Genomic DNA, 12,151 nt, shown 5'->3' on the forward strand with positions numbered 1-12,151 from the left:
ATTGAGAAATAACTGCCAGTCATTACACCACGCATTTATTTTTGGAACGAAATGCACTGGTGTGTATAACTTTTGGACGAAGTAGCTTTCACGTGATGTGTTACTGCCAAACATCTCGATGAAACTCGAAAGACCATAGAAAGTGTTGCTACAATATAGTACGGAAGGTGGCAGAAAGAAATGCGCCACGAGGCGAGCAGAAAGGACACTTTTATTCAAGGACAATAATTACAGTGAAGACGCTGGTGGAGCAATGAGACGCCCTACCACAAAAAAAACTTCAACCTTCTGGCCAGCGTGGCAGCACGTTGCAGAGTATGGACTGCCGATTACGATGATCATACACCTTATTACGAACAATGTTCCGCATTTTCGAATGTCCTGAGTACCACCATGACCCGCCATGTCTTCACTGTAATTGTATTTCAGTAAAAGTGCCATTTCTGTTCGTCCCGCTGCGTATTTCTTTTATTTACCTCCTACACTACAGTATAGCAGTTTTTTCTATGTATATTGCAAGTTTCGAGGAGCTATGTTACTTAGCAGTGGCACATCATGCTAACGTTAGTTCAACTAGTAAGTTCTGGACGCTAGTGTACAGGGTCATTATAATTAAAGTTAAACTTCCAAAACGCTGTAGAAATACCACAACTTGTGAGAATGACGTCAAACTGCAACGGAATATTATCCGAGAAGGGAGGAAACCTATGGCAGAAGAAAGAAAAAAGTGAAAATTGATCCGTATGTGTCAGAATACGTTAATTAAAAACACTTGTCGTGAGCACGACCCATTGAAGTTGGTATAAACACGCCGGGTACACGACTTTTCCTCTTTTCGCGTTTGCGACGTTCGCCATGGCTGTCTCAATACAGGATCGCGCTCTGCTTCTAAAGCTGTATTACAAGAATGATGACTGTGCACGCGTCGCTCTGCAGAAGTTCCGGACACTGAACGATTTGAAAAAAAGGCGTCAGTCCGATGACTGCCGTCGGTCTGCAGAAAATGATTCGGAAATTCGAAAAGACGGCTTCTTTTGGTGAGCAACCTGGTAGAGGGAGAAAACGAATTGATTCGACATCAGTGGAAGCAGTGGCCACAGCAATACAGGGGGGTGACGAGTTGTAGAGAAGCAGCCTACTCACGCCGTAATAAATTCACATCAGTCTTTCCATTGTGTGCCAGCCTAGCTCTGACGTCATAAATGTTGCGCAATACTTTAAAAATCAAGTAAATAACCTGAAACGTTTCTAGCATGTCAGGAGTAATACTAAATCAACATGTGTTGAATGTCAGTTCAATAACTTTAACCATTTTCGAAATTTGGACGTTTTTCTGTAAAAATCATTGGCGCAACAGAAAAGAGCTAGAGACTTAAAAATTTATATTTAGATTCCTTTTTCATAATTATTTAATAGAAACAGTACTTTGGATCTCACAAATTAAAATTTTAGTGAAAATTCATGATTCTCTGGTTTTTGTCTCAAAACTTAAGGAAGCAAGACAGATTAAGTAGGCTAATAAATAAGGCTAGGATGTTTAAATTTAAGTAGAATGGAGATCCGCTATAATCATGAAAATGTGAGAAGTTTCAACTCAATAACTATAAAACTATAGCGATAGCGTATCTCCAAAGGGCAGGTTCAGAGCTCGTCTACTGCGTGTAGTGTAATTAAATTAATTCTCTCGCCCAAAATATTTGACTTAGCCACGTCAGAGTTTTATTATGATTACTTACCTGTGTGCTGATTGCACATTTAAATTGAGAGCTTCATCTGCCACCAGCAAAGGAAGCAATGATTTATTCAATAACAAAGTGGTGCATTACTAGCCCAGCGGCTAGTCGGGAGAGCAATTTTGATCAGGCGTTCCCTTAGCCGTCCGCACCGCGGCTTTATACACTCCTGGAAATTGAAATAAGAACACCGTGAATTCATTGTCCCAGGAAGGGGAAACTTTATTGACACATTCCTGGGGTCAGATACATCACATGATCACACTGACAGAACCACAGGCACATAGGCACAGGCAACAGAGCATGCACAATGTCGGCACTAGTACAGTGTATATCCACCTTTCGCAGCAATGCAGGCTGCTATTCTCCCATGGAGACGATCGTAGAGATGCTGGATGTAGTCCTGTGGAACGGCTTGCCATGCCATTTCCACCTGGCGCCTCAGTTGGACCAGCGTTCGTGCTGGACGTGCAGACCGCGTGAGACGACGCTTCATCCAGTCCCAAACATGCTCAATGGGGGACAGATCCGGAGATCTTGCTGGACAGGGTAGTTGACTTACACCTTCTAGAGCACGTTGGGTGGCACGGGATACATGCGGACGTGCATTGTCCTGTTGGAACAGCAAGTTCCCTTGCCGGTCTAGGAATGGTAGAACGATGGGTTCGATGACGGTTTGGATGTACCGTGCACTATTCAGTGTCCCCTCGACGATCACCGGTGGTGTACGGCCAGTGTAGGAGATCGCTCCCCACACCATGATGCTGGGTGTTGGCCCTGTGTGCCTCGGTCATATGCAGTCCTGATTGTGGTGCTCACCTGCACGGCGCCAAACACGCATACGACCATCATTGGCACCAAGGCAGAAACGACTCTCATCGCTGAAGACGACACGTCTCCATTCGTCCCTCCATTCACGCCTGTCGCGACAACACTGGAGGCAGGCTGCACGATGTTGGGGCGTGAGCGGAAGACGGCCTAACGGTGTGCGGGAACGTAGCCCAGCTTCATGGAGACGGTTGCGAATGGTCCTCGCCAATACCCCAGGAGCAACAGCGTCCCTAATTTGCTGGGAAGTGGCGGTGCGGTCCCCTACGGCACTGCGTAGGATCCTACGGTCTTGGCGTGCATCCGTGCGTCGCTGCGGTCCGGTCCCAGGTCGACGGGCACGTGCACCTTCCGCCTACCACTGGCGACAACATCGATGTACTGTGGAGACCTCACGCCCCACGTGTTGAGCAATTCGGCGGTACGTCCACCCGGCCTCCCGCATGCCCACTATACGCCCTCGCTCAAAGTCCGTCAACTGCACATACGGTTCACGTCCACGCTGTCGCGGCATGCTACCAGTGTTAAAGACTGCGTTGGAGCTCCGTATGCCACGGCAAACTGGCTGACACTGACGGCGGCGGTGCACAAATGCTGCGCAGCTAGCGCCATTCGACGGCCAACACCGCGGTTCCTGGTGTGTCCGCTGTGCCGTGCGTGTGATCATTGCTTGTACAGCCCTCTCGCAGTGTCCGGAGCAAGTATGGTGGGTCTGACACACCGGTGTCAATGTGTTCTTTTTTCCATTTCCAGGAGTGTATATAAGAACGCTGCGCGAGAAAAAAGGCTCCAGTTCTCTCCAGACGCTGAGTAGCACACCATGTGTGTCGGGAGTCGCGTCGCGTCGGTATCATTGCTATAAACAGCCTCGGATGCCATATTAAGTTACCCGGGATACGCGTAACCATGAAATCATTTTCGAGTGAAGTGTTAATTCTGTGATAACTTTAATGATCTATCTTCAGTTTGCGTATGTTATATTTTCACGTGCCGCCGTGAGACAAACATTCTACCATTATTTAGCGTGGCGTTTGATGAACATTATCATCAAATTATGGCGAGCATTCATTTAAACATTTAATTTGGACAGTTATAGTTGCATCAGCGCATTAGACTCTGAACTGCTCTGTTAGTCAGATTGTGCGGATTCTTTTTTTTTTTCATCTGTGACTTTCAGAATATAGCGAACGTTTTTTCACGATCGTTTTTGATTAGGAATCCCAGACAATCTCCTAATTCCTCGGAGCTATAAGCTGTAGCTATAAGTGTATTTCTCAGATGAAGTGGGCACTAGGAATTCTAATTACAGGCTTCACGTTTTGCTAATCACTTTCTGGTTGCCAATATTGTAGTTAGTGAGCCAGTGTTGAGAACGGCAAAACAACAGCATAAATAATAGGAACATTTTAAACAACAATTCCACCCGCAACCCCACATATAGTTAAACGGCCGGGAAATGCATAATTTCTACATTACAATTCTACATTATTAAATAACAATAAATTCCACCCGCCGCCCCACAGAGTGGTGGTGTGGCAAACGTGTAGTGCACGGAGAATTGACCGAACATTCGACATACCCGTGAGCACGGTGAATAAAATCCTACGAAACCTCCTCCTTTGCTGTCCATTCAAAATTACACAAGTGCACGAGTTGCTTCCTGTTGACCTGCCAGCAAGAGAGACCTTTGCTTCAGAATTTCTTGCTCGTATGGAAGTGGACAATGGTTGGCCGTAGAAAATTTTGTGGACAGACGAAGCCCACTTCCATCTCACAGGTTACGAGGTGTATTCAAGTTCTAAGGCCTCCGATTTTTTTTCTCCGTACTGGAAAGAGATAGAAACATGCGCATTGTTTTAAAATGAGGCCGCGTTCATTGTCAATACGTCCCAGAGATGGCAGCACCGTACGGTAGATGGAATTTTATCGCCAGCGGCGACAATGAGAACTGTTTTAAATACTTAAAATGGCGACGATTTCCTTACTTGAACAGCGTGCAGTCATTCGTTTTCTGAATTTGCGTGGTGTGAAACCAATTGAAATTCATCGACAGTTGAAGGAGACATGTGGTGATGGAGTTATGGATGTGTTGAAAGTGCGTTCATGGGTGCGACAGTTTAATGAAGGCAGAACATCGTGTGACAACAAACCGAAACAACCTCGGGCTCGCACAAGCCGGTCTGACGACACGATCGAGAAAGTGGAGAGAATTGTTTTGGGGGATCGCCGAATGACTGTTGAACAGATCGCCTCCAGAGTTGGCATTTCTGTGAGTTCTGTGTACACAATCCTGCATGACGACATGAAAATGCGAAAAGTGTCATCTGAGGGTGCCACGAATGCTGACGGACGACCACACGGCTGCCCGTGTGGCATGTTGCCAAGCAATGTTGACGCACAATGACAGCATGAATGGGACTTTTTTTCGTCGGTTGTGACAATGGATGAGACGTGGATGCCATTTTTCAATCCAGAAACAAAGCGCCAGTCAGCTCAATGGAAGCACACAGATTCACCGCCACCAAAAAAATTTCGGGTAGCCGCCAGTGCTGAAACATGATGGTGTCCGTGTTTTGGGACAGAGAGGGGGTAATCCTTACCCATTACGTTTCAAAGGGCACTATGGTAACAGGTGCATCCTACGAAAATGTTTTGAAGAACGAATTCCTTCCTGCACTGCAACAAAAACGTCCGGGAAGGGCTGCGCGTGTGCTGTTTCACCAAGACAATGCACCCGCACATCGAGCTGACGTTACGCAACAGTTTCTTCGTGATAACAACTTTGAAGTGATTCCCCATGCTCCCTACTCACCTGACCTGGCTCCTAGTGACTTTTTGCTTTTTCCAACAATGAAAGACACTCTCCGTGGCCGCACATTCACCAGCCGTGCTGCTACTGCCTCAGCGATTTTCCAGTGGTCAAAACAGACTCCTAAAGAAGCCTTCGCCGCTGCCATGGAATCATGGCGTCAGCGTTGTGAAAAATGTGTACGCCTGCAGGGCGATTACGTCGAGAAGTAACGCCAGTTTCATCGATTTCGGGTGAGCAGTTAATTAGAAAAAAAAATCGGAGGCCTTAGAACTTGAATGCACCTCGTAAGTCAATACACAGAATTGTCGAATATGGGCAACGGAAAATCCACACGAAAATCAACCAGTACCACGTCATCCTGAAAAGGTTGCTGTGTGGTGCGGGTGTTCGGCATCATTTATCATAGGGCCGTATCTTTTTGAAGAGGCAGCTGCTTCCGGCCCTGTTACCTGTGCCGTCACTAGTAAGCACAATGAATGTCTTTTGCGCAACCACGTCATTCCAGCTCTCCAACTGTCTTGATGGGATCATTTTTATGCAAGATGGCGCATCTCCGCACATTACAAATCCAGTTGAGCAGCTGCTGAGGCGCCATTTCCGAAATGCCAGAATCATCAGCCGCCATGTCACTACAGCTTGGCCGTTCCGATCACCTGATATCAATCCGTGTGACTTCTGGCTGTCGCCGGCCGAAGTGGCCGTGCGGTTAAAGGCGCTGCAGTCTGGAACCGCAAGACCGCTACGGTCGCAGGTTCGAATCCTGCCTCGGGCATGGATGTTTGTGATGTCCTTAGGTTAGTTAGGTTTAACTAGTTCTAAGTTCTAGGGGACTGATGACCTCAGCAGTTGAGTCCCATAGTGCTCAGAGCCATTTGAACCATTTTTTCTGGCTGTCGGGCTATCTGAAAGTAGTTGTGTTCAGTGTTCCGATTCCAAACTTAGCTCGCATTGAAGGCACGCAATGCGCAACACATTCTGAACGTGACCCCGGAAACACTTCGATGAGTTGTGGAACATACTGTTTCTCGATTTCAACTTGTTGCAGAAATCGGTGAACAGCATGTTCAACATGTTTTGCGATAGTCACACGGAAATTAATAATCCGATTTGCTTTTTTTTTTTTTGTGGTTTTAGGGCGCACAACTTCAATGGTCATTAGCGCCCTGACTACTCTAAGAATGCACCGCGAGGCACAAGTTGACCACAACAACTAAAAGGGAAAACACGATAAAAGACAAACTGACAGGCATAGGATTAAAAAACAGCATCAAATGTCCTTAGCGAGGTTTGTCAAATTGATAAAACGAAGAACACGAGCAGCTGCTCGTGGGTCATCCGCTAAAATGGCATCGAAAGTATTTGGCAGGTTAAGATCGAGGCGCAGTGTGTTAAGATCTGGACAGGACATTAAAATGTGTCTAACCGTCAGCAAGTGCCCACATGGGCAGAACGGCGCCGGCGCAGCCGTCAGCAGATGGCGATGGCTGAACCGGCAGTGTCCAATTCTTAACCGGGCTAAAACGACCTCCTCCCGCCGAGAAGGGCGTGAGGAGGACGTCCAAGCCACGGGAAGAGGTTTTAAGGCCCGAAGCTTGTTATCGGTAAGTGCAGCCCAATCGGCATGCCACAGAGATAAGATGCGCCGACAAATCACCCTGCTAAAATCGGACGAAGGGACCCAACAAGAAGCTGTCCGAGGCTGGAGGACCGCAGCCTTGGCCGCGGCATCTGCAGCTTCGTTCCCAGGGATACCGACATGGCCAGGAACCCACATAAAGCTAACTGGAGAACCGACGTCCACCAGCTGCTGAAGAGAGCGTTGGATCCGGTGTACGAAAGGGTGAACCGGGTACGGATCACTGAGGCTCTGGATGGCGCTCAGGGAATCTGAGCAGATGACATAAGCAGAATGTCGGTGGCGGCAGATGTAAAGAACAGCCTGGTAGAGGACAAAGAGCTCAGCTGTGAAGACCGAACAATGGCCATGGAGCCGGTATTTGAAACTTTGTGCCTCGACAATAAAGGAACACCCGACCCCGTCATTGGTCTTAGAGGCATCTGTATAAATGAAAGTCATGTCGATGAACTTCGAACGAAGTTCCAAAAAACGGGAGTGGTAGACCAAACCGGGGGTGACCTCTTTTGGGAGCGAGCTGAGGTCAAGGTGAACGCGGACCTGAGCCTGGAGCCAAGGTGGCGTGCGGCTCTCGCCCACTCGAAAGGTTGCAGGGAGTGAAAAATTAAGGTGTTGAAGGAGGCGACGAAAGCGAACTCCAGGGGGTAGCAGGGCAGAGACATACAACCCGTATTGACGGTCAAGAGAGTCGTCAAAAAAGGAACGATAAGACGGATGGTCGGGCATTGACAGTAGCCGACAGGCATACCGACAAAGCAGTATATCGCGCCGGTAGGTGAGTGGCAATTCGCCAGCGTCAGCATGAAGACTCTCTACGGGACTGGTATAAAATGCTCCGATCGCAAGTCGTAAACCCCGATGTTGTATGGAGTTGAGGCGGCGTAAGATGGATGGCCGTGCAGAGGAGTATACGAAGCTCCCATAATCCAGCTTGGAGCGGACGATCGACCGATATAGACGAAGTAGGACGGTTCGATCCGCTCCCCACGACAGACCACTGAGAACACGGAGGACATTTAAAGAACGGGTACAACGGGCGGCCAAATATGACACATGTGGAGACCAGCTAAGTTTCCTGTCAAATGTAAGGCCTAGAAATTTGGTTGTCTCCACGATTGGGAGAGCAACGGGACCGAGTCGTAAGGACGGTGGGAGAAACTCTTTGTAGCGCCAGAAGTTAATACAGACCGTCTTCTCGGCAGAAAAACGGAAACCATTGGCGACACTCCAGGAGTAAAGACGGTCAAGAGAACGCTGAAGACAGCGCTCCAGGACACGTGTACACTGCGCGCTGCAATAGATGGTAAAATCGTCCACGAAAAGGGAGCCTGATACATCAGCTGGGAGGCAATCCATTATTGGATTGATCGCGACGGCGAAGAGAGCGACGCTCAAAACTGAGCCCTGTGGCACCCCGTTCTCCTGGCGAAAGGTGTCGGACAGGACAGAACCCACACGTACCCTGAACTGTCGATCCATTAAAAAGGAACGAATAAAAAGAGGGAGGCGACCGCGAATGCCCCATGTATGCATGGTGCGGAGAATGCCCGCCTTCCAACAGGTGTCGTAAGCCTTCTCCAAATCAAAGAACACAGCCGCGGTCGGGCGCTTCCGCAAGAAGTTATTCATAATGAAGGTCGACAAGGTAACCAGATGGTCAACAGCAGAGCGGCGCCTACGAAATCCACATTGTACATTGGTAAGTAGGCGTCGAGACTCGAGCAGCCAAACCAATCGAGAGTTAACCATTCGCTCCATCACTTTACAGACACAGCTGGTAAGCGAGATAGGTCGATAACTGGAAGGCAAGTGCTTGTCCTTCCCCGGCTTAGGAATCGGGACAACAATAGACTCGCGCCAGCATGCGGGAACATGTCCCTCAATCCAGATGCGATTGTATGTACGAAGAAGAAAACCTTTACCCGCAGGAGAAAGGTTCTTCAGCATCTGAATATGAATAGAATCTGGCCCTGGAGCAGAGGACCGTGATCGGCCAAGTGCGTTTTCGAGTTCCCACATGGTGAATGGGGCATTATAACTTTCACAATTCGAGGAGCGGAAGTTAGGTGGCCTAGCATCCTCTGCCTGTTTGCGGGGGAGGAAGGCAGGGTGGTAATGAGCGGAGTTCGAAACCTCTGCGAAAAAGCGGCCGAAGGCATTGGAGACAGCCTCAGGGGCTACAAGGACGTCATTCGCGACCTTCAAGCCAGAAACTGGTGAGTGGACCTTAGTGCCAGATAGCCGGCGCAGGCTACCCCAGACAACAGAAGAAGGAGTAAAACTGTTGAAGGTGCTTGTGAAAGCAGCCCAGCTGGCTTTCTTGCTTTCTTTGATAATACGACGACACTGAGCACGTAATCGTTTATAATTGATACAATTCGCCACTGTAGGGTGGCGTTTAAATGTGCGTAAAGCACGTCGACGAGCACGTAAAGCGTCTCTACATGCTGCGGTCCACCAGGGGACCGGTACGCGACGTGGAGAAGAAGGAGGGTGAGGGATGGAATATTCAGCAGCAGCGAGAATGACTTCCGTGAGGTGTGCGACCTGACGGTCGCAGCTTGTAAAGGTTTGATCCTGAAAGGTCGCCCTGGAAGAGAAGAGCCCCCAGTCTGCCTTGGAGATGGTCCAATTAGAGAAGCACGGAGAGGGGGTATGCTGCAGGAGATGGATAACACACGGGAAGTGGTCGCTCGAATATGTATCAGAAAGTGCATACCACTCAAACCGGCGTGCAAGTTGGGGAGTACATATAGAGAGGTCTAAATGGGAATAGGTGTGAGATGTGTTCTAAAGAAAAGTAGGGGCGCCAGTATTGAGGCAGACAAGATCGAGCTGGTTGAAAAGGTCTGCTAACAAGGAGCCCCTCGGGCAGGATGCTGGAGAGTCCCAAAGGGGATGGTGTGCATTGAAGTCTCCAGTTAACAAAAATGGTGCAGGTAGCTGAGCAATAAGTTGCATCACGTCTGCCCTGGTAACGGCAGATGACGATGGAGTGTAAACGGTACAAAAGGAAAACGTAAAAGTGGGGAGAGTAATGCGGATGGCAACTGCCTGCAGGCCGGTGTGCAACGCGATGGGATCGTAGTAAATATCATCCCGGACCAGCAACATAACCCCTCCATGAGCTGGGATACCTACCACAGGGGGTAGGTCAAAACGCACAGAGGTGTAGTGTGCCAAGGCAATTTGATCGCATGGGCGTAGCTTCGTTTCCTGGAGGGCTACGACGAGCGGACGGTGCAAGCGGGGCAGCAACTTCAAGTCCTCTAGGTTGGAGCGAATGCTGCGAATATTCCAGTGAATAAGTGCCATCGTAAGAAAAGGAAGATGAGAGAAGTGGTCACCTCGAAGGCCGCTTAGGGCCTGGCTTCGAGCGAGCACTGCCGCCGCTATCAGTAGGCGGACAGTCATCGTCCATTGGGTCTATAGGGTCATCGGCCATCTCGGGAGGATGGCCGGGAGGGGGAGCTTCCTCCGCCAGTGAACGGCCAGATGTACGGCTACCAGCGGTGCGGCCAGGCGAAACGGATGACGGCCTGGGGCGGCAACCGCTGGGTGGCGCAGGAGAAGAAATGCGCCGTGGCGGAGAAGGAGAACTGTGCTTCCTATGCGCCTTTTTGGAAGGACGTGTAGTGGAAGTACCGGTCGAAGGCTGGGAGGTCGAGGTACGGAGGAAGTCTGCACGGGATGGTTCCTTCTTGAAGGCCCGTGCATCTGACTTCGATGTCTTCGTCTTAGCAGAAGCTGAGGAAGGTGCTCGTGTCTGTGGGGTGATGGGAGGAAGAGGAGACGTCGACCGCGCGATCTTAGCACTGGCCGAACGGACGACCGTGGTGCTGAAGGTCAGATCGCATGTCTGGGTTGCTACCTCCCGGGTAGTCCGAGGAGAGGCGAGGACAGTACTGTATTTCCCCGCTGGGAGCAGCGTGGGCTTCCTACTAGCCAATAGCTTGCGAGCAGCCGAGGTGGACACTTTCTCTTTGACCCGAATTTCTTGGATACAGCGTTCTTCCTTATAGACAGGACAGTCGCGGGAGGATGCGGCATGGTCACCCTGACAGTTCACACAACGAGGAGACGGAGGTGGACAGTCACCCTCATGGGCATCCCTGCCACAAGTGACACATTTAGCCGCATTGGAACAAGACTGTCGAGTGTGATTGAAACGCTGACACTGGTAGCAGCGCGTAGGTGTCGGGACATAGGGGCGAACAGAAATAACCTCGTAGCCCGCCTTGATGCGCGATGGCAGCTTAACACTATCGAAGGTCAAGAAAATTGTCCGGGTCGGTACAAGGTCATTGTTGACCTTTTTCATGACCCTATGGACAGCCGTCACGCCCTGCTCAGCGAGGAATGATTGAAGCTCCTCGTCAGTCAATCCGTCGAGGGAGCTAGTATAGACTACACCTCGAGACGAATTCAAAGTTAGGTGGGCCTCCACCCGGACAAGGAACGTGTACAGGAGGGTGGCCCGAAGCAGTTTTTGTGCCTGAAAGGCACTCTCAGTTTCTAGTAATAAGGTGCCGTTACGCAACCTGGTACAGGATTTGACAGATCCGGCTATGGCATCTACGCCCTTCTGAATAACGAAAGGGTTGACAGAGGAAAAATCCTTTCCGTCCTCAGATCGAGAAACTACGAGGAACTGTGGGGCAGGCGGTAGTACTTTTGTCACTGTTGGCTGGTCACGTTTCCGTTTTTGGGTCGAAGTCGAAAGAGATGGAGTAGAATCCATTGCGGAGGAATCCCCCATGATTGCCAGCGTCTCCGATGGCGCGCTCCTTCCTTGTGGGGACCCTCTCAGAGGGCACTCCCGCCTTAGGTGAATGTTTACACCTCAGGTCACACCTCCCGAGAAACAGACGGAGGGACCAATCGGCATGGTCAGAAGGTATCAGCTCAGGCAATCACCCCTCCCCGGGCCTGGCCTTTACCAGGGGGTACGCGCGTGCCTTACATGTCTACCCAGGGCGGGGACTTACGCGTTACCCCGTCACCGGCTACGCGTGCGAACGTGTGGGTCGGCCTTCAGGCACGCACAGGGAGGAAGGAAGAAGAGGAAAAAGAAGAGAGAGAGGGAGAAAGAGGACAGACTGTCTCAAACGCCGAGGCGGAGACAGAGAAGGCAAGGAGAAG

Source organism: Schistocerca serialis, chromosome 12 (assembly GCF_023864345.2).
Source record: "Schistocerca serialis cubense isolate TAMUIC-IGC-003099 chromosome 12, iqSchSeri2.2, whole genome shotgun sequence".
NCBI classification, from domain to species: domain Eukaryota; kingdom Metazoa; phylum Arthropoda; class Insecta; order Orthoptera; family Acrididae; genus Schistocerca; species Schistocerca serialis.